General features: G+C 42.0%; 1 protein-coding gene across 1 annotated transcript in view; it reads left to right on the top strand.

Annotated features, from left to right (window-relative positions):
* LOC122794317 (class II histocompatibility antigen, B-L beta chain-like) overlaps positions 1 to 21,480 on the top strand; it is a 378,791-nt gene that overhangs the window by 118,894 nt on the left and 238,417 nt on the right. The gene's annotated exons all lie outside the window — the stretch shown is intronic.

Consider the following 21,480-nt stretch of genomic DNA (forward strand, 5'->3'; position numbering starts at 1 on the left):
GACTGTTTTGTTGTTTTATTATAGGTTCGTAGTTAAGTATTATGTTAGCTGCCACCAGCAAGTCTTAAAGACACTTTTGATAAGATGACCCTGGACACCCTGCAGAGATGTAAGCCTACAGACTAGTGAAGGTCCAGCAGTAGGTGTGGTAATAGATGTAGTGCATGGTGGTCATTGCCTCACCACAGGTTGCTCCACAGCTGAACCTGTGAAATATAAAATATAAATGGAGAAAAACAAAACAGAAGAAAAAGACAAAAGAAAAAAAGATAACAGGTTACCAACATGTGACATGTTATCAAATTACAACAATACTAGCAGCCATTCTCTTCACTCATCCAACTTCTTGGAGAGCCTGCCTCATCTTATGCAACTGGAAACAAATGTAAAGCAAACAGTATTCGGCACATCATGTACTAGACAACTGAAGACAAGGACAGCTGCAGGTTCTCTGGTAAGTTAAAATCAGACTGCTTACAGTAGTCTGGATTAATCTTCCTCACCTCTTCCTCCAACTAGTAGGAAAGTCTTGGTGGTACCCCACAGGACACTGTACCTGTCACTGTACTGATTGTCAGGGTGGTCGATGCCAGTGGCATCACTCCACATCCTGGTAAGCTGCTATTAGGCATTAAGTCTGATTAGAGAATGGGCAAACTGTACATCAGCACCCTGACTGCAGAATGAATGTTCTCCAGCAGGGTATTAATGTACAAGTAATGCCATTGACAAACGAGTCTGGCTGTTCACTGCAACATATCAAGCTGCTGTGGAGCTCGGACTGCAAAAAAAACCCTAACGTTTGCCATTATTTTATGCTCGCTAAGTAGTGATTTTGATGTTTAAACGGCAAAAAAAGGCAAAAGACTGTGTGTGTGTGTGTGTGTGTGCGTGTGTGTGTGTGTGAGTGTGTGTGTGTGTGTGTGTGTTTATGTGAGAGAGAGAGTGAGAGAGAAAGAGTGATCTTGTGTGACTCAATGCTTTTAAGAAAGCAGAGGAGACTGTGAGTGAGAGAGATCGAGAGAGAGTGAGAGTGATCTCGTGTGAGTGAATGCATGTATGAAAGCTGCAGAGTCTGTTTGTGACAGACTGAGAAAGAGGGTGAGACTGATCTTGTGTGAGTAAATGTGTGTATGAAAGCAGAAGACGCTGTGTGTGTGTGTGTGTGTGTGTGTGTGTGTGTGTGTGTGTGTGTGTGTGTGTGTGTGTGTGTGTGTATGTGTGTGTGTTGGTATATATATATATCTATATATATATATATATATATATATATATATATATATATACATATATATATATATATATATATATATATATATATATATATATATATATATATATATATATATATATATATATATATATATATATATATATATATATATATATATATATATATATATATATATATATATATGTGTGTGTGTGTGTGTGTGTGTGTGTGTGTGAAAGCAGAAGACATTGTGTATACGTGGATGAGAGAGAGAATGGTCTCTATGTAAAATTGTTGTGTTTTACCTGCTTATCATTTTCTTACTAGCGTAGTCCTGCACAGAAGTGCCCGTGTTAGAGGAGGATGGCAACACGCCATGCATATTAATGAAGGCATGCTGCCCGACCTCCTAGGTTTACATGGAGCGTGTGTGAGTGCAGGGTACATGTCTGAGAGCAGAGCTCTCAGAATAAACATGCCCCTGCAATGTAGAACAGCAGAAAGTAGAAATAAATGAGCAAGACCGCTCATAAGTGTCCACATATCCCCACCAACAGTCCCCCATGTGTAGAACAGCAACAGTACATATAAATAAACTGAAGAAAACCCTTTATTTTTTTTAAAAATCCGAGTACAGCTAAATGAAGGTGCGCAGGTGTGCCCATCGCTAGCTACGGTTAAAGCAGCTTAAAAGGCTGAAGAGGATAACAAGGAAAATATATGCAAATGAAGAAGCACAGCAATAGTGTAGTGGGCATTGCATCCACCTAACAAGCAGGCATTCCTGGATTGAGTCTCACTGCAGCACATACAATTTTCCATGTGTAATCTGTATAACATTTTATTGCTGTATAACTTACGAAATAACATTTAAATGTGAATTGGAGTACTACATTAAATGCACATGTGAAGTGTCAGTGTCATAATGAATAAGGCACTAGTAAGCAGGTTTAAGCAGAAATAAGCAGTAGTAAGCATATATAAGCACTAGTAAGCGTGTTTAAGTGTGTTTGCACAGGAGTAAGCATTGTCTACACAGAGTAAGCAAAGTAGAAGCTAACTGAATACACATGCCCCTGCAGATGACTGCAAACTGGGCGCCATAATCAACTCTCCAGCTGACACAAACATCCTTCAAAAAGGTCTCACAGAGACAGATAACTGGTGCCAGCGCCATGGTCTAAAGCTAAATGCCAAAAAATGTATAGTCATACCCTTTGGCAAAAACAATGTGCCCACAAATTACCACATAGGCAGAAACCCATTAAGTACAGAGAAAGTTATTAGGGACCTGGGGACCCAAGTTGATAGCAATCTCTCCTTTGAAAACCACATTGCCAAAGTGGTTAGAAAGACCTTCTACATAGCCCACCTCATCACGAAGGGTTTCACATCTAGATCAAGAGAGGTAATCATGCCCCTTTATTCATCCCTCATCAGGCCCATCATAGAATACAATGCCCCTTTTGGGATGTACCTTACCCGACACCTGCAGCAATTAGAAAGACCCCAAAAGTATCTCACCAAGAGGATCAAGGGTCTCAAACAGATGCCATATGCTGCTTGGTTAAAAAAAACTCCAGCTCTACTCAGTTTGCATACCGCCTACTTCGAGGCGATCTATGCCTGACCTACAAAGCTATGTCAAATCCAGAATTAATGGACATGCTCCACCTCAGTAAATCTAAATTCCTTAGAGCCACACACTCGAGGGACTTGAACCTCAGCACAGAAATAAATGGAACTTGCTCGAGGGACAGGTTTATAACCCAGAGGCTCTCTTCACTCTGGAATAGAATTCCAGTTCATGTGAGGCAGAGCACCTCACTGAATCTCTTCAAGAAGAATCTCGATAGGTGGATGGGGGATCGTAGGTTTGTCCCAGGTATTACTCCCGTGTCACTATTAGACAGAGGCACAGTAAACTAAACCTTAAAGGGCACAGTATACTCAAATCAAGGTGTGGCGTAAGCCATACAGAATCGGGCTAGGCTTATAATTGCCTCAGGGCAGATAGCCTAGTATGAACCTATGAACCTATGAGTTTAAGAAACTGTAACTGAATGTTAGGACTGCTTAGCTCTGTGTGAAACCCGCTTACAACTGCTTTAAAGTGCCTTAATCACTCTGTATCCATTGGCCCATGTTCTGCCCAGCAATAAAATAAACAGCTGCAAGGCTTGAATGCAGGGCCCTGTACACTACAGTCACAGTAGCTAACCACTAAGCCATCATAGCAATACATAAGAGTGAGGTTTCAACAAACAAATCCTCAAAATAGGAAAATCAGACTGAACATGTGAAATGAAACTATGTACAGTGTGATGTTGTATAACCTGCTACATAACATAAATATGTGAAGTGGAGTACTGCAGTAAGGCCAGATGTGAGGTGTTATTGTAATAAAGTGTTGAAGTTCCCAGGACCCCATACAGCGCATGTGCACATGAATCAAGAATACAAGACATGTATATAACATGTAATGAAGAGGAAATTAATGCCAAAAGGCAGACATCATGCAAATCAAAATTTAAGCACTGCTAAGCATTTGACAGCACTGCTTCCCAGACTACTGGCAGGGATACTACCAGTAGGAGAAACAGTGTCAACCTGCTTAGTCTAATCTTAAACAAACACATGCTCATCCCGGGTGGGTCAACCCCAAAAATTCTGCTAAAAAGAGTCTTCGGAGTAACATACCATGCCTCAAAGGTAAGCAAAGAAGGATACGTATGTTCGCGGACTAAATGTTTGGGAAGCCTGAAGATCCATGGGTTGAGATAAGTTACATGATGGGTCCCAAGAAGTGGAGACTGGGCAATGTGTAGTGGTGTGGTTAGATTCGGCTGGAACCTGTAGGAAGGATGATTGATGTGGAGGAGGAACGGGGCAGGGGGGAATAATGGGTATGACATTATGGACCGAGGCATGCCAGGGTTGCATGGACCCATTCTAATGGAACTGTCTCGTGGATGTAAGCGAGAAAAGAGGGGGTGGACAGGAAAGGAACTGAGATATACCACTTCCCATGGCAAAGCACGTTATGAGTAATATATATGTTGCATAACCCACAGAATAACATATATATAAATATATATATATATATATATATATATATATATATATATATATATATATATATATATATACTGGCGTACTGCAGTAAATGCACATGTGAGGTGTCAGTATCATAATGCATAAAGCAGTAGTTAGGTTAAGCAACAATAAGCAGTAGTAAGCATATGTCAGCACTAGTAAGCGAGTTTAAGGCCGGATGCGCAGGGGTGAGCAATGCGCATACAGGTTCAGCAAACCTGACGCAACTATCTTTAAGCATATGTAATCAGAGGTTTGTGTTTGCATGATGGTAAGCACTACTTACACAAAGTAAGCAATTTCAAGGCTAACCTGGTGTAACTGGATGTTGCCTGCAGTTGGCAATGCTTACTGTCACGCAAGCATGCTTACAACTGCTTAAAAGTTCCTTAATCACCCTGTATCCCACCATCCTTGTTCTACCCAGCAACAAAATTAACAGACACTGCAAGTCCCAAACCCAGGACCCTGCATATCACAATCATAGTGAATTACCACTACACCATGTGAAATATACATAAATCCCAACTATTCTCAGACATATAATGCAGTGCAGTCAAGCTGCATAAGGGGAATTGTACTAATATCATAACACTCAACCTCTTATTGCAAACATTCTGGACACAGTGTGACAAAATTGGGGTACAAATTGAAATTAATGTAAAATATTGTTCTTATACATGTAAAGCATTGCTAGTTAAACAGTGATTTGTTGTAATACACATAATTTGAACAACATGAAGTCTGAAACTATAATGTATCGTCATTCATGACTGACCTTATTCCTGACATCATCCATGCCAATTGGCCAGACGAATGTGGGACAGGCCAAAATTGCGAGCCAAACATGCATGGACATATGGACAGTTATAGATCTGTAAATGTAGAGAGATACACAGCTACATATAAATGTATTACTCACACATAAATCATATCACATCAATGGTATATAGGTAGATAGATAAATATGTTCACACACATATATATATATATATATATATATATATATAATATATAATATATAAATATATATATATATATATATATATATATATATATATATATGTATATATGTATACGGATAGATATGTGTATTGCATCTCCAAATAGGAAAAACAACCAGAACCTCCACCACAAAATAACTGACCATATGCACTGTTAATGGGGGGGGTGGGGGGTGGGGGGGTTCAAATGAGAGATACTTGGTGATTACTGCTATGTCCCCCCCCCACAGCCCTAACAAATATGCTGTGCAATGCAATATCCAGCACATGCAGTTCTTGACCCCAGGACCTTCCACAACACAGCTACAATGGTTTAACAGTAAGCCAATACAACTGTAAAACGTCAGGGCAATATCTGAAACATATCATGCAGACAAGTCATTTGGCTGTAGAGAATGTCAGGGTGGAAGGACTACACATTACAATGCTGCAGATATGCTCAGAGAGACTGTCTTACAGATTATCTGCAAATATACAGAGCTGAGTATATATTTTTTTGGTTATAGAGTTGTTAATTGTTGCTTAGATCTCTGTTTAAACTGTTGTCTCACTGTTCTGAGAGACTGGTCGGCAAATATACAGAGCTGAGAATATTTTTTTTTTGGTTTTAAAGTTTGTACTGTTAGTTGTTGCTTAGATCTCTGTTGAAACTGTTTTGTCCCACACACCCTCCGTATTTTTGGTTTGTAGTTTAAATCTGGTGGCTTTTGCAGTTGCTCGCCCCACTGTAGATTTCATCTGGGACACTCCCCCAGTCCCATCTCTTTACTACATTCTACCTAATAAACTCTTTCTGCACTTGCTTTTAAGTTGTGATTACAGGGACTATGCATTCTTCCTGTACAGATATGGACCCTTTAAGGGGTGAAGGGGGGGCAAAGTTAGCACTGAACCTATCTGCCAGGATGTTGGCAATATCAGTTGGTTCTGTAATTTTTGTGCCTTTGTGCTCTAACTCAGAGCAGATCTGGGTGTTGCCATTGAGATTCTTGACATAGCTATAGAATGCTTTGTAGTTGTCCTTAGAGTTAGTGGCAATTTCGTTTTTGTAGCTAGCTTTGGAGGATCTTATAAGGGATCTCAGCTTCTTACTGAGGCTGACCAGGGAGCTCCTCCACTCATGGGATTTTACTCTCTTTTGCAACAGTTTCTTCCTTCTGTTGTACCGTTTGTTTATGGCAGGGGACCACAGGATTGGTGGAGGATAGCGTCTTGGTCTTGTTGAAGTTCGAATACATAAAAAAAATAAATAAATAAAATAAAAGCTGGAACAGTAAACTAACTGTTGCAAGCAGGGGGCAAGCCCCCGTGCACCCCCCACAACCCCCGCTCTATAAATATACCAACTCCAACACTGCACTATAGTGCGGAAAGGTAATATTTCCCTTTACTGCACTGTAGTGTGATCTTGAAGTAGGTATATTTAAAGAGCGGGGGTGTGGGGGTGCAGGGGGCTTGCCCCCCTTTTTGCAACAGTTAGTTTACTGTTTCATCTTTTATTTATTTTTTTGCCGTGTTCAAAGTTTTGAAACTTCGAACAGACAAGTTTGTTATCGTCGTGTCCGAAGTTTCAAAACTTCGATCACGTAATAGGAACCAACATAACATGTGTAGCAGTCTGATATCTCACTGGCTTGTTATCAGATATGATGACACTAATTATGGTGTACAGCACATATGCACCACTTCATGCACAACATATGTACACAGGTTGACAGAGTTGTGGCTGGAAGCACATACACAGGGCCAATAATGACATGTTGCTGTGATAACCTCATACATTTACTGTTGTAACAGGGTTTGTTGCAACATATGTCCTATGAGGGATTAAAAGCCAGAAACTGTTATGGCTTTCACTATCTACAGACTGCAATCCACACACTACCTTCTGCAGTCCACAGATAGATGCTCCTTTGGTAAAACATGAAACCAAAGGCACAACACACTCTCCTGTCTGCAAATGACCCTGCAGATGGGGATTCCACATAAACATGGAACTGACATGGCAGGTATGGAGACATGTAGTACAGTCATATTCACACACACACTGTTAAACTAACAGTACTCCAAATGCAGTATAGCAGCACTTACAGTTTGCAGTCAGGTCAGGCACATCCCCCTCCTGTGTGTTGCCCTGTTTCCACAATGTATGTTGTTGGGGGAGGTTGGCATAATGGTTAAGGTGCTTACCTTAAAGACACAAGGTGCAGGGTTTGATTTTCACTTGGAATTGCAATTGGCTAGGCATAAAAATAGTCCACAAGGGCAGTTAGCCTAGTACTAAACTATGAACCTATGAAGAGATAAATCCCCAATCCATCTGAGATGCTGTTTGCCAAACAACAGATCTAGTTCCTGCTCACAGTGAATGAAAAGGGCCAACACCAACTTGATGTTCGTAGATATTGCTGTGTGTTTCCATGCAATTGGCTATGGGAATGTTACCACAGCTGTTCCATATGCAATCAGCCAGGGGAGGGCTGCAATTTGTGCAGAGGCCATCAGCTGATCATGAGCATCACTTAAAATACACACACTGCTTCCAAGCAAAACTTAAGTAGGTCTCCGCATCCACCAGAGAGGGAGTGGGAGAGGCAGACAGAGGCAAAGACAAGGCAAGGAGTGGTGGGAGAGTAAAACCTAAGCATGTTTTTGTCACACACCTACCAGCACAGGGTATCAAACCCCTGATGATTGTGTAGTGCTATCATAGTTCTATGCAGTCATTGAATGCGCCACATGGGTTACCTGTTGTGGAGCCCTCAGAACATATATGTGATAGTGATTGACATCTACAACAGGGATACAGTAGCTATATGGTAGGTGACGTACACATGCCTGTCCACATGTACAGGTGCCAGCATCAACACAGCCACACTATCACAGGGACGCACACACATTGACACACTTGGCAGGGCCAGGATTACAACTCATCAGTAGTGGGATTGCCACACCACATCACTGTGCAGGTATCACATGCACCACATGGGTCATGCAGGGGTTGTATGGGCAAAGGGTATGGGGAAGCATGCTTCAGTATGCCTATGGGGTTGTTGTGAGTGTGGATGTGAACATACGCACCATACAACACACACACAAACACACAGGGTGCCAGTACTGACATGCATGGGTGCATGTCTGCATGGGTGTGTGGTGGTCGACTGTGCCAGATGGCTGTACAAGGCTAGGTGATGGGTATACCTTGGCATCAGGCTACATGACAATGGTCTGCATTGTGGCTCATGGCTGTAATGTCTGCATTTGCCACACAGGTGGGTATTGTATCTCCCATCCAGTCACCTGGGTGTCTATTATGTGTGGCCAATGCTGTGCATCACTTGTCATGTATGTAATCCTTAGTGCATGACATGGACAGAGTCTGGGATGTGCACATCTCCCACATGCATGTACAATGACATGTAGAACTGTACCTGGGGTGTCTGGCCCATGTTGTTAACACAAATTATCAACAGATGTGTCAGTCTTGCCCACCTGTAGCGGGAACTGGTAATGGGCATCAGCTTTACCCTGCACCTACATTGATAGCATGCTAACAGCATTCCCTGGTGTCAGTGGCATCTGTCAATACAGGGTATGTTGTCAGGCATGGTATGTCCTTTGTGGGTCACATGTGATGGCACCACAGGTGGTTTAGGTGTCCATTGGGGAACTTGGGGAAGGTGCACTGTCTGCATGTACGTGCATATTGGGCAGATGGACAGGGTGCCATGCCTTCTGTAGTCCACAGCTATCACCACATAGTTACTATCAATGGCCAATATGCAGTGTACTACCTTCATATTGGCTGTTGCCTAGGCATGTGTGTGTATGAGACATGTGTTGAGAGTGTGCTCTGGGTAATACTGGGGTTGCTAACTGTGATTGCCTGGCCTTGATGTCACATGTATGGGTATGGCTTTGCACCCTGGCCTCTCAGCCACAGGTGTCACACACTCACCTTCACACAGGCTACATGTTACAAACACACACACACACACACACACACACACACACACACACACACACACACACACACACACACACACATACACACACACACACACACACACACACACACACCTGTCATGTCTGGGAGTAGAACCCCTACCTAACTAGTTTATTACACAACAGCACTACTCAATTATAGTATGTGTCATGGAGATTACTGGAGTAGACCTTCCCCAAAGGTGTATATCATATTGGATGACATCAGCAGGATTGCCAATGTAGGACTTTCGAATTGTAATTAGTTTGACTAGCCTAAAATGCATTGCTCCCTACACAGACAATGGCACACACACAAATCATCCACAATCGACATGAGTGGGTATAGAACCCCTAACAGAGGTCTATATCACACTACAGCATGGAGTTGTGATAGGATGCACCATGGGGATTATTAGGGAATTCTTTCCCCAAAGGTGTATTTCACAATGAATGACATCCGCAGGATTGCTAAAGTAGGACATTTGAAATGTACTGTGTGTGACTAGCCTATAATGCATTGCTCCATGCACAGACATTGAAACACATGCAAAACATCCAGAACTGCTATGGGTGGGGATGGAACCCTACCACAGTTCTACATCAACCTACATTTACTGAAACCTAAAATTGCATTGTAACTGCTTAATCTTTGTTTTGTCTTGAAACCACAAATGACTGAAATTGTAAACTGCTGTAATCTTTTTGTTACCACTGTTTTAAATCTTTGTCTTTAACCTACAAATGATTGAAATTGTAAACTGCTGTAATCTTTTTGTAACCTTTGTTTTGGAGCTTTTCTCCCCAGGACTCCATTGAAAATGGGTTCTTATTGGCCCAATGGACTATCCTGGTAAACCAACTGCAAATAAAATAAAATAAATAAAATAATCACACTACAGCAGTACGCAGTTACAGGATGCACTACAGAGATTACTGGCCTATAACCTTCCCAGAGGTGTATTTATAGGTGGTTGACATCAGCAGCCTTGCCGAAGTTGAGTATATGAATTGTAAGGCATGTGAGTACCCTAAAAAGCATTGTTCTCTACACATGCACACACACACACACAATCACACACACACACACACACACACACACACACACACACACACACACACACACACACACACACACACACTTGCTACGTCTGGGGGTAGAACTCCTACCTAACTTCTTTATCACACTACAGCAGTGCACAGTTACAGGACATGCTACAGAGCTTACTGGGCTACAGCCTTCCCAAAAGTGTATTTCTAGGTGGGTGACATCAGCAGCCTTACCAAAGTTGAGTATATGAATTGTAAGGAGTGTGAGTACCCTAAAAAGCATTGCTTGCTACACAGTTAGAGACAAGACACACACACAAATGCACGCACACACAGGTGCCAAGTCAGGGGTTAGAACACATCCCTAACTACTTTGTCACACTACAACAGTACACAGTTACAACACATGCTGTGGAGATTACTGGGCTACAACCTTCCCAGAGGTGTATTTCTAGGTGGGTGACATCAGCAGCCTTACCAAAGTTGAGTATATGAATTGTAAGGAGTGTGGGTACCCTAAAAAGCATTGCTCTCTACACAGTCAGAGACAGACAGACACACACACACACAGTTGCCAAGTCTGGGGTTAGAACACCTACCTAACTACTTTATCATACTATAGCAGTACGCAGTTACATGACGCGCTATGGAGATTATTGGGCTACAGCCTTCCCAGAGGTGTATTTCTAGGTGGGTGACATCAGCAGCCTTACCAAAGTTGAGTATATGAATTGTAAGGAGTGTTAGTACCCTAAAAAGCATTGCTGTCTACACAGTCAGACTCACACACAAATGCACATACAGACTCACACACAGTTGCGAAGTCTGGGTTACAAATCCGACACAAGTAGTTTATCACACTACAGCAGTACACAGTTATGGGATGCACCACAGAGATTACTGGGCTACAACTCTCCCAAAGGTGTATTTCACATTGGATGACCTGAGCAGGCTTGGCATAGTTGGGCTATGGTGAGGCCGGTGTGTGCATAGGCCATAACCCATTCATCTACAGGTTGACATGCCACATGCGGGCACACACGGGGTCATATGTCACAGGTACGTGTATACAGCTGCTAGATGACTACTTCCTTCTAGTCATGTTGCACAGCTGGCAAGTGCACCACATAGTCTGTAATGCTGACAGATACTGGTGGCTAGTATCTGCAGTGAGTGGCATCTGCACCTCATGTGTTTGGGGCCCTTTGGCTGTGTGCTGGGTGGGACAGGCCTGGATGGCTCCTTGTCACAGTCACCCTCTTCCACACATCTATGTACATCTACCTTTGGCTTATTATAGTGTGTTGTCCTGACATATCTGTCTGTATTCCTATCCACTGTGTGTGCAAGGCATGAGTGGTGCTTACTGACAAGTGTCTGCACTAACAACTGCAACTGGCAGATATGTCTGGTCCACTGGTGATTGCAATCATGGACTTCATGTGTTTAAGTGTGTGAGCATGCCCATGGCCAGTATGACCTTTCAGTCTGTTGTTGACTGACATTGCCTTCATTTAAGTGTGTGAGCATGCCCAGTATGGCCATCTGCATTGAATGTGTGGATTATGTCCAGGTAGTTTGTGCTGCAGTGCTGACCTTTGTGTTGTACACCAATAGGTAGCATGCTGTCTCTGCAGGGTATCCATCAATCATTTGGCTTTGACTGTTAATACATTTCTGCATAGCAGGGGGACACACCTGACTGTTTCTACATTTATACACAGGGATGGGGGGCACACCTGACTGTTATTACATTACTATGTAGAATGGGGGGGGCACACCTGACTGTTTCTACATTTCTAAACTTGAGTGGGGGGGACACCTGATTGTTATTATATTACTATGTAGGATGGGGGAGGCACACCTGACTATTTCTACATTTCTCCACAGGGTTGAGAGGGCACACCTGACTATTATTACATTACTATGTAGGATGGGGGAGGCACACCTGACTATTTCTACATTTCTGCACAGGGTTGGGGGGCACACCTGACTGTTATTACATTACTATGTAGGATGGGGGGGGGGCACACATGACACTTGCACACATTTGCTATGACTGTACTGGTATGTCATGTACTTCATTTCATTTTGTATTGCTAACTATCATGCTGACTAGAGGCATACCAGTGTACTACAGATCGTGGCTTTGGTTGCCCTACATATTATTGTCTGACTTCCTACCCTTCAGAACTAACATCCGCGCAAGATTAATGCAGGAGCTCTCGTGCACGCCCCTGCAGGCTGTTCCTGGATCGCACGGCAGACATATTGCCTGTGTGGGCTCCTGCACCAATATTGCACTCCGTGCAAGCTTTTGTGAATCCATGGGTATATTTTTCCCACAACCTGTTACTGGATAAAACCATGTATTTGAATTTTTATTCATATTACAGCATATGAAATTTGATTTATTCAAATAGTAGTCAAGCTTACCAATGTTTTTATGTAGACAAACTAACAGGTATCTTAAAGAAATGGCTAGTGAACAGCTTCCTGATATTAGTGGTCTATATTACTTTATGAAAATATGTATTCATCAAATACATATTCAAAGAAGGCTAAGCATCAAAATGCAGTTCAGCGAAGGGCAGAAGTTTTACCATGGTTAGGAACCACTTGGCCAACACCACAACTTTGCCCTTTTCCCCACCATAGTGTGATCTTGGAGTTGGTATGTATAGTTGGGGGTGCGGGTGGCAAAGCCACCCATTTGGGTGAGTTTGATTTAGTATGGTGTATATTCCAGAGTGCTAGTGGCCGACTGGTTCCTAACTGTGGTTAAAAGTCCATGCTTCACTAAACTGCATTTTGCTGATTGGTCTTCATTAAATATGTATTCAATGAATACATATTTCCCTGAAATAATATAGACCCGATATTAGGAAGGGGAAGGTCACTAATGCTTTGGCATTTATTTGATAATGATGTACAAGATGTATTTAAATTCATGGTTTAACAGATGCCCAATGTTAAACTAAATGGCGGTGATATGGTGACTGACACTGAGAAGACTGCGTATGATTTGATAGTTAGATTTAAAATAAGTCAATTCCCTGGTCTCAATGAATTTGTTACTTTGAAATCTGTTCAAAAATTGAAATGTGTTAAACCTTAGCTATGTGCTAGTATGCCATGTGGCTACTTTGAATAAAAAGTATTTGTTTTTATTTGCGTATGCCAATCTGATGAAATGTTATTGAGCATGACAGTGATGATTTTGTTATGTTTAATAAAGTTAATCTTATAAAAGCCATTGGGCAACAATTTATCTTTTTTCTTGTGCTTTGGGACTGTTGTTTACCTCCTTCTCTGAAGTTTGTTGGCTTTTTCTAATTATAATAAACCATGGAAACCTACACTTGCAACAGATTTTAATAAACCTCTGTGGTTACCCAATGTAACTCAGGTTTAGAACTTTCTTTGCCAGTGTTGCAGATCTAAATCTCTCACACCACAGATATGTTTTTGAGCTAGGATCTTAAAATTAGAATACATTTTAGCTGTTAGAAGCACAAATAAAATGTACTTGTATATATCACTTTTGTGTCTTTGACAGTACCATGTCTTCTGCAACATTTACAATACTACTGACATATTTAAAATTTGTCACACATTTTCTAATCCCTTTATCTATCATTTGACCATCATGTCTCTACAGTAATGATAAAATCATTCTATGTTGCGTAGGTTATAAACAAAGGTATGGCATCTAGGTCCAAGGAAGTCATTGTTTCACTGTAGTCAGAATTCAACAGACCCATCATTAAGTTCTAGGCCCCCTTTTGGTACGTACCTAACCAGGCATATCCAACAAATGGAATGTCCACAGAGGTTCCACACTACAAGAATACAGGACATAAGTAATATGTCCTATGCAGACTGCCTCAAGGCCCTATTCCTGTATTCTGTCTCCTACAGGCTGTTGAGGGGAGATTTATGCCTGACATACAGGGCATTGTCAGACCCCACTCTGATGGACCTCCTGCATATCTGCAAAACTGACAGCACCAGAATTACCCATTCTAAAGACTTAAACCTTGCCTGTGATATAACTAGGACTTACTGGAGAGACAGGTATGTATCACAGAGACTGCTCCTTCTCTGGAACAGGCTCCTCATCCATGTGGAGCAGAGTTCCTCCCAAACCCAGTTTAAATGTAATTTGGACAACTGGATGTGGAACAGGAAATTCATCGCTGGCTTGGCACCTGCATCTAATAGACACAGGCAAACTGTAAATGGTAAGTCTCCCAGGACCCTGCTTGTAAATATTTCATCTCCTAAGCTTCTGCTTGCACTTATCAAGGGTGCCAGAACTTGTCACAGATTTGGCATGCAAGTCCACACTTAAAAAGGCCCTTGTGGTCATTTGTCTAGTAAACACCTATGAACCTATGTATGTCATTAATTTGTCAAGGTACACATTTTGCAGATTTGTCATTTTTAAATATTAGTGTGTTTAAGAATTTTGTCTTGGTTGCATCTCAAGCATTTGCCATTTACTTTAAACAGAATGTAATTTGAAAACTAATTGTCATTGTCATCAGCTGCTACACTTAGCAATACTCTGAGGAATCCCTTTTTCTTTCTTCTAAAAATCAACATCAGAGCTTGATCTATAACACATTTGATTATCTGTACTGAAGATTACTTGTATGTGCCCTTTTGCTGTGAAAAAAATATATAAAATGTTTAACTTTCAAAGCTTAATAAGTAGATATAATTAGGCATCAACAAGTAGCTCAATTTTTAATTTCATTAAGGAGTAAAACCCAATTATAAATGCTGACAATGAAAAGGATGCTTTCTTTTTTCTGTGTTCTGAACTGTTGACCATTGAATGATCATGTCTGATCAGAGCTTCTTCATTTTCAGCAATAATTTGTCGTTCATATTTCCAGTGCTTCACAACATGTCTCAGTGCATGCATGTTGTAGTGTTTGTGCAATCCCTGATGCAACAGTCCACCCACATTGTTGTGCCTTTTAATATGCAGACTCTTAGTCAAGAGTATATCACTGCAAGCAAAAAGCTGTGCAACTGTTTTTAAATGTCTCAGCCTTAGAGTTTATAAACCAGGTAGTCTAGATTCCACAATTTTGGGCTGCTATTATTAGCCTTTCTTAATTTGGTCTAAATTAACTTGGCAAATCTTGATCACATAGGTTCATAGGTTCATAGGTTCATACTAGGCTATCTGCCCGAGGGCATTTACAAGCCTAGCCCATAGTCTTGTGGCTTACGCCACCCCTTTAGTATGGGGAACTATACCCATTATTTTGCTGTGCCTCTGTCGAGCAGTGACACTGAGGTAATCCCTGGGGTATATCTGGGATCTCCCATCCATTGGTCAAGATTTCTCTTGAACAAGGCCAGCGAGGTGCTCTGCCTCACATATACCGGGATTTTGTTCCACAGCATAGGGAGTCTTTGGGTGATGAATCTATCCCTCCAGCACGTCCTATTAATAGCCGTGTCGAGGTTTAAGTCTCCTGCCCTTGTGGTTCTGACGGATCTAGATTTTTTGAGGTGAAGCATATTCATCAAATCTGGGTTTGACATGGCCTTGTATGTTAGGCAAAGGTCACCTCTGAGCAAGCGTGGCGACTGAATAGAGCTGGAGTTCTTTCAGTCGGGCAGCATAGGACAGATGTTTGAGACCCTTTATCCTTTTGGTGAGGAACTTTTGTGGCCTCTCCAGCTGCTGCAAGTGTCGGGTCAGATACATTCCGAATGGGGCATTGTACTCAATCATTGGTCTGATGAGTGATGAGTATAGGGAGACTATGACCTCCCTTGATCTAGATGAGAATCCCTTCATGATAAGGTGGGCAATGTAGAAGGTCTTCCTAACTACTTTAGCTACATGGGTGTCGAATGACAGACTACTATCAACCTGGGTCCCCAGGTCCCTGATAACTTCTTCTGTGCTCAGTGGATTGCCACCTATTTGGTAGCTAGGGGTAACCTTGTTTTTCTCGAAGGGTATGACTATGCATTTTTTGGCATTTAACTTTAGGCCATGGCTCTGGCACCAGTTATCCGTTTCTGTGAGACCCTTCTGAAGGATATCTGTGTCAGATGTGTTTTCTACTATGGCCCAGTTTGCAGTCATCTGCAAACTTTGTCAGCCATAACCCTCCTGTGTTTGCTTGTACTGGAAAAGTAGATGCCAAACAAGAGTGGGCCCAGGACTGAGCCCTGTGGTACACCACTTGTGACAGGCTTTGAGTCTGACATGGCGCCAGCAACTCTGACCCTGTGGGTTCTGTCACTCAGCCAGTTTGCAACCCATCTTGTGATGTATGGGTTAACATTTAAGCTGATGAGTTTTTCAATGATACCCGAGTGGGGTATTGTATCGAAGGCCTTCGCCAGATTGAGGTAGGCTGTATGGACTGCCTTTCCCTCATCAATGGCTTTGGTGACTGTTTCGAAAAAATCAACCAAGTTTAGAAGGCATGATCTGCCTTTGACAAAGCCAAACTGGGATGGATCCAAAGTCTGCAAGTTCCCTATGTCTTTATTTATGAGGTCCATTATGATCCTCTCCATGGCTTTGCAGATAAGGCTTGTCAAGCTAATGGACGGTAATTTCCAGGGTCGGTGGAGGCACCGCCTTTGTGAAGTGGGACCACAGTTGCAGTGCGCCACTCCTTGGGTACGTATCCAGAGGTAAGACTATGATTAAACAGCTGTCCTAGCTGTGGGTTTAATTCCTCGTTGAGTTCGTGGAGCACACAGCCGGGGACACCATCAGGTCCCATGGATGCTGTGTTTTTTGCTTTGGAGAGAGCAGTTCTCACTTGGGCGTTGGAGATGTTTGGGGGCTGCAATCGCTTGGTATAGATATCTCTCCTTTTGGGGGAGGGGAGAAGTTTGCACTGAACCTGTCAGCCAGTATGTTGGCAATGTCTGTAGGATCAGTAATCTTCACATCATTTTGAACTAGTTCTGAACATATCTGGGAGTTTCCTCCCAGGTTTCTAACATAGCTAAAGAAGGCCTTATGATTGTCTTTTGAGTCTTTAGCTATTTTTCTCTCAAAATTTGCTTTGGATGATTTTATGAGAGCTCTTAGTTTTTTACTTATAGTGATCAAGGGTGTCTTACCTTTTAAGGATTTTGCTCCATCTTGTAGTAGATTTCTCCTTTTGTTGTAGAGTTTGTTTATGGCTGGGGTCCACTAGACTGGATGCTTGCCTTTGGTACAAAGAGTCTTTGTTTTGCTTGGGATTGCCTTATCCATGCAGTCCTGCAGGTGCTGGTAGAAGGCATTTGTAAGTGATTCAGTGGCTTGAGTACTGTTTTCCGCCAGCTCGGGGGCCTTAAAGGAGACCACACTAGTCTTTAGAAGTGTGAAGTCGGCTTTCGAGAAGTTCTTTACTGTGGTCTTTTTTATTGCAGGGGGGGGTGGGATGAGGACCTCCAGCGAGATTAGTTTGTGATCTGATCTCACCAGTGAGGGGTATACTTCCGGTGTTGAACATTGTGCTCCCATGTTCGTGATGATGAGATCAAGTATGTTTTCTCCTCTTGTGGGATGGTGACTAGTTGTTCCATGGCATTTGAGTTTATGAATTCCAGGAACTTTTGGGCTAGGGTGTTTGGGCTTGAGAAGTGTTCCCAGTCTATATTAGGGTAATTGAAGTCACCTAGTATGATGGTGTTTGGTGATACATTTATCCTCTAGTGTTTTCAGGAAGGCCATGTGAGGTTCCTGAGTTTGTGAGGGTGGCCTGTAACATGCTACAATTTGCAGAGCAGTCTTGCCTATGGTTAATTGCACCTGGATGGTCTCCGATGCATCGTGCGTTGCCACCAGTCTTGAGGTGTGGGTGTCCTTGATGAATATGGATACCCCCTCCTTTCTTGGTATTGTCCGGATTTTGGGGCGGAACGCATGATATGAGGTAAAACCTGATAGTGCTGGGGTGCTCTCAGGAGCCTTGAACCAGGTTTCTGTCACAGCACAGACATCGATGTTCTCCATACTGAGAAGGGCCTCGAGTGCGTGCATTTTGAGATTTAGACTTCTGGCATTGAGCAGCATTACCCTTAGTTTTTTTCCTTTTTGTGTTCTAGGGTGGTAGGTTTAGAATTTGAGCCTTGCCTAAAAAGGCACTATGGGGTGGCAAGAGCCTTTGCCAATATCCGGAATCCCAGGGTGACAGGTGCAAGCCGTCCCTTGAGCAGCGTGGCTTGTCCAGCATGTCATCCCAGGCAGACAGACATTGGATCCCCTTTGAATGACACCAGAGTTTAAGCCAATTGTTAAAGCTGATCATCTTATCTCTGTATTGTGGCATCATTCTTGGTGAAGGTAGGATACTGCTCAAGGTCAGGGTCATACCTGCCTGGGCTACATAATCAGAGAGCTCCTCAATGTCTCTTTTCATGTAGTCCAAGGAGGTACGTCTCAGGTCGTTTACACCAGCGTGGACAATGACTGAGTTGTATTTGTACCTGCTGTTGAGGATCCAGGAGTTCTCTGTACTTGCCTCTATGATTGTGGGCTTTCCAGTTTTCTTTCCTTTTCTTTTGGTCAGGTTCTTTGTGTTTTTTTTTTTTTCTGTTACACCGTCATTTTTATGTACTTTTGGTTTGATTTCCTTTCTTGCCCCCTTTTGAAATGATTCTGCAAGTCTGTGCAAAGCTGTCATTTCAGAATTGCTTCCTTCATAGTTTAGAACTCATTATGCAGTGTCATGACTGGAGACCAATAGTTATAGTCAATGTCTTGAAGGCCCATGCCGCCTTCAGACTGAAGGATATAAGTTCGCCTTGTGGTCTTTTTTCATCCCCATCACTTTAAGTTTTCCACAGCTGCTCCACCTACATTGCCAAGGTGTCTGTGTCAGACAAAATGATAGATTGTACCACTAATGTGTAGTGAAGTTTTCAGCTTCTTTGGCATTCTTCTGTCATACTCTATCCTGAAACATTCTAGTTTTTACTTCCTCATTCAGACTTCTATTGTCCTCAGCACATTACTTCCCACATACTTAAAGCTGTTAACCATCCATCCAGTCATCCATCCATCCATCCATCCATCATCTTCTTTTTCCCGTTTTTTTTTTTTTTGCACATAGGGTTGGATTGTACATCAGAAGTGACCGTCTTCTAGAGCCAATATTCATACCATCAGGTTGCTAGCATGCTCTGCTACAGCTTTTTTCCACACTACATAAACACAAACACACACACACACACACACACACACACACACACACACACACACACACACACACACACACGTATGGTCAATATAGAATGTCCAACCCATCCACTACTTGTCTTTGGAATGCGGATGGAAACTGGATCACCCAGAGAAAATCCACATGAACAAGGAAGGACATGCAAATGCTGCACAGAAGGCATCCCAGCCAAGAATTAAACTGAATGAATTCTTGCTGTGAGGTAACAATGCTACCCACTGCATATCTGTGCCATCCCTAACTGTTAACCATTTCCACTATCTTCCCTTCTATTTCAGTTTTCAGCTTTCTTTGATTTCCACTATTTGCTGCCATTACCGCTGTCTTGCCTGTACTCAGTTTCATCCCATGTTCCTTATGTTTTACATGCCACTCTTCTATTATTTGCTGAAGTTACTGTTCATAGTCTGCTTGTAGTGTTACATTGCCTTCATACAGCAGTTTTTCTTGATCGGTCCTTTTCAACCTTGTTGCTAATGTAGGAATAGGAGTGAGTTCAGAGCTCAAGTCTGAACACTATTCATAATTAAGTGATTGGACCATTGTACACAGGCTGCACTAATTCTACCAAAGTTTCTTGGACTTTACACCATTGCAGGACTGCTCAGATCAGCTTTCCTATGAAGCTTGTCATATGCTACAGTTTTCTTGGGACCTTGTCATATGCCTACTTAGCCTAATTAGCCAAATCAAAGAAACTTCCCTTTAGTTTGGTTAGCTTGTCTTTGATGTCCAGTTGTTCAATGGCATGAAAGGCATTAGCCAAGTCAAGGTATGCAGTGTGTGCCCAAATGCCCTCATGCAATGCCTCAGTAACTTTTTCAAAGAAAATCATCTTCCATTTACAAACCCAAACTAGTTTGGGTCAAGATGCCAATATCTTTGCTGTATGAGGTTGATAATGATGTGCTTCATTATCTATGGTTGTTAGGGAATATTTGTCTATAATTTCCAGGTTTACTGGTGGGTCTACCCATTTGAAGAGGGGTGACCACAGCTATTCTGCATGTCTCAAGCAGGAAAACAGTTGAAAGGCTGAGGCTGAACAGATTTAAGAACAAGTGAAGACAGTGTGTTATAGTGATGAGAATGCAGTCCAGCACAGTATCAGACCCCAAATAACTAGCGGATTTCACTTTTTTAATTTCTCCAAGTCTTTTGGGTTTCTATTGCCATGAGGGGAATGGACACCATTCCCCAGTCAAAGTACGATCAAAGTTCATTAAATTAGTATTAGTTCAATCTTTGATTCAGCCAGAAGTGCTCTTTGCAATACCTATAATGTGCCCAGTAATGAGACTCTTTCTGCAATTTGTATGGATTTATGTGTATTGGTAACATATCTAAATATGATTGTAGATTCTTTTTTATAAGGCCCATTGATCCTACTACTATTGGAACTGTCTGGGTAACTTTCTTCCACATTGCTCTTATTTCTGCCTGCAAATCCCTATATTTTATGACTTTGTGTCTCTGTGTATGCAAGATACTGTAGTCACTGGGATTTCAATGCGACTTTTGTCTTCTTTTCATGGACCACTATATCTGGTTTTCTCACATCTATCTTTTGAACTGTTGGTAATGGGTGGTCCCATGTGATGTAGACTTCATCATTTTATATGATGCTTTGTGGTTCATGTTATTTTAAGCTACTTCAATGCCGTAATGTTTACACTATCCCCAGTGCAACAGCCTTGCCACATTATTATACCTTTCAGTATACAGTCCTTGTGCCATTAGTAAGTCACAGCCAGCAATGAAGTGTGTGACTGTTTCAATTTCTGTTTTACAAAAACTACATTTATCTGCTTCTCCCACATGTTCAATGCATTTTGTAAACCAACGTGTGCGGAGTCCCCTATCTTGGGCCACCAATATTAATCTTTCATCTTTTGGTTTGAATTCACCTATC

This window comes from Protopterus annectens, chromosome 2.part1 (assembly GCF_019279795.1).
Source record: "Protopterus annectens isolate FY-2018-M chromosome 2.part1, PAN1.0, whole genome shotgun sequence".
NCBI lineage: Eukaryota > Metazoa > Chordata > Ceratodontiformes > Protopteridae > Protopterus > Protopterus annectens.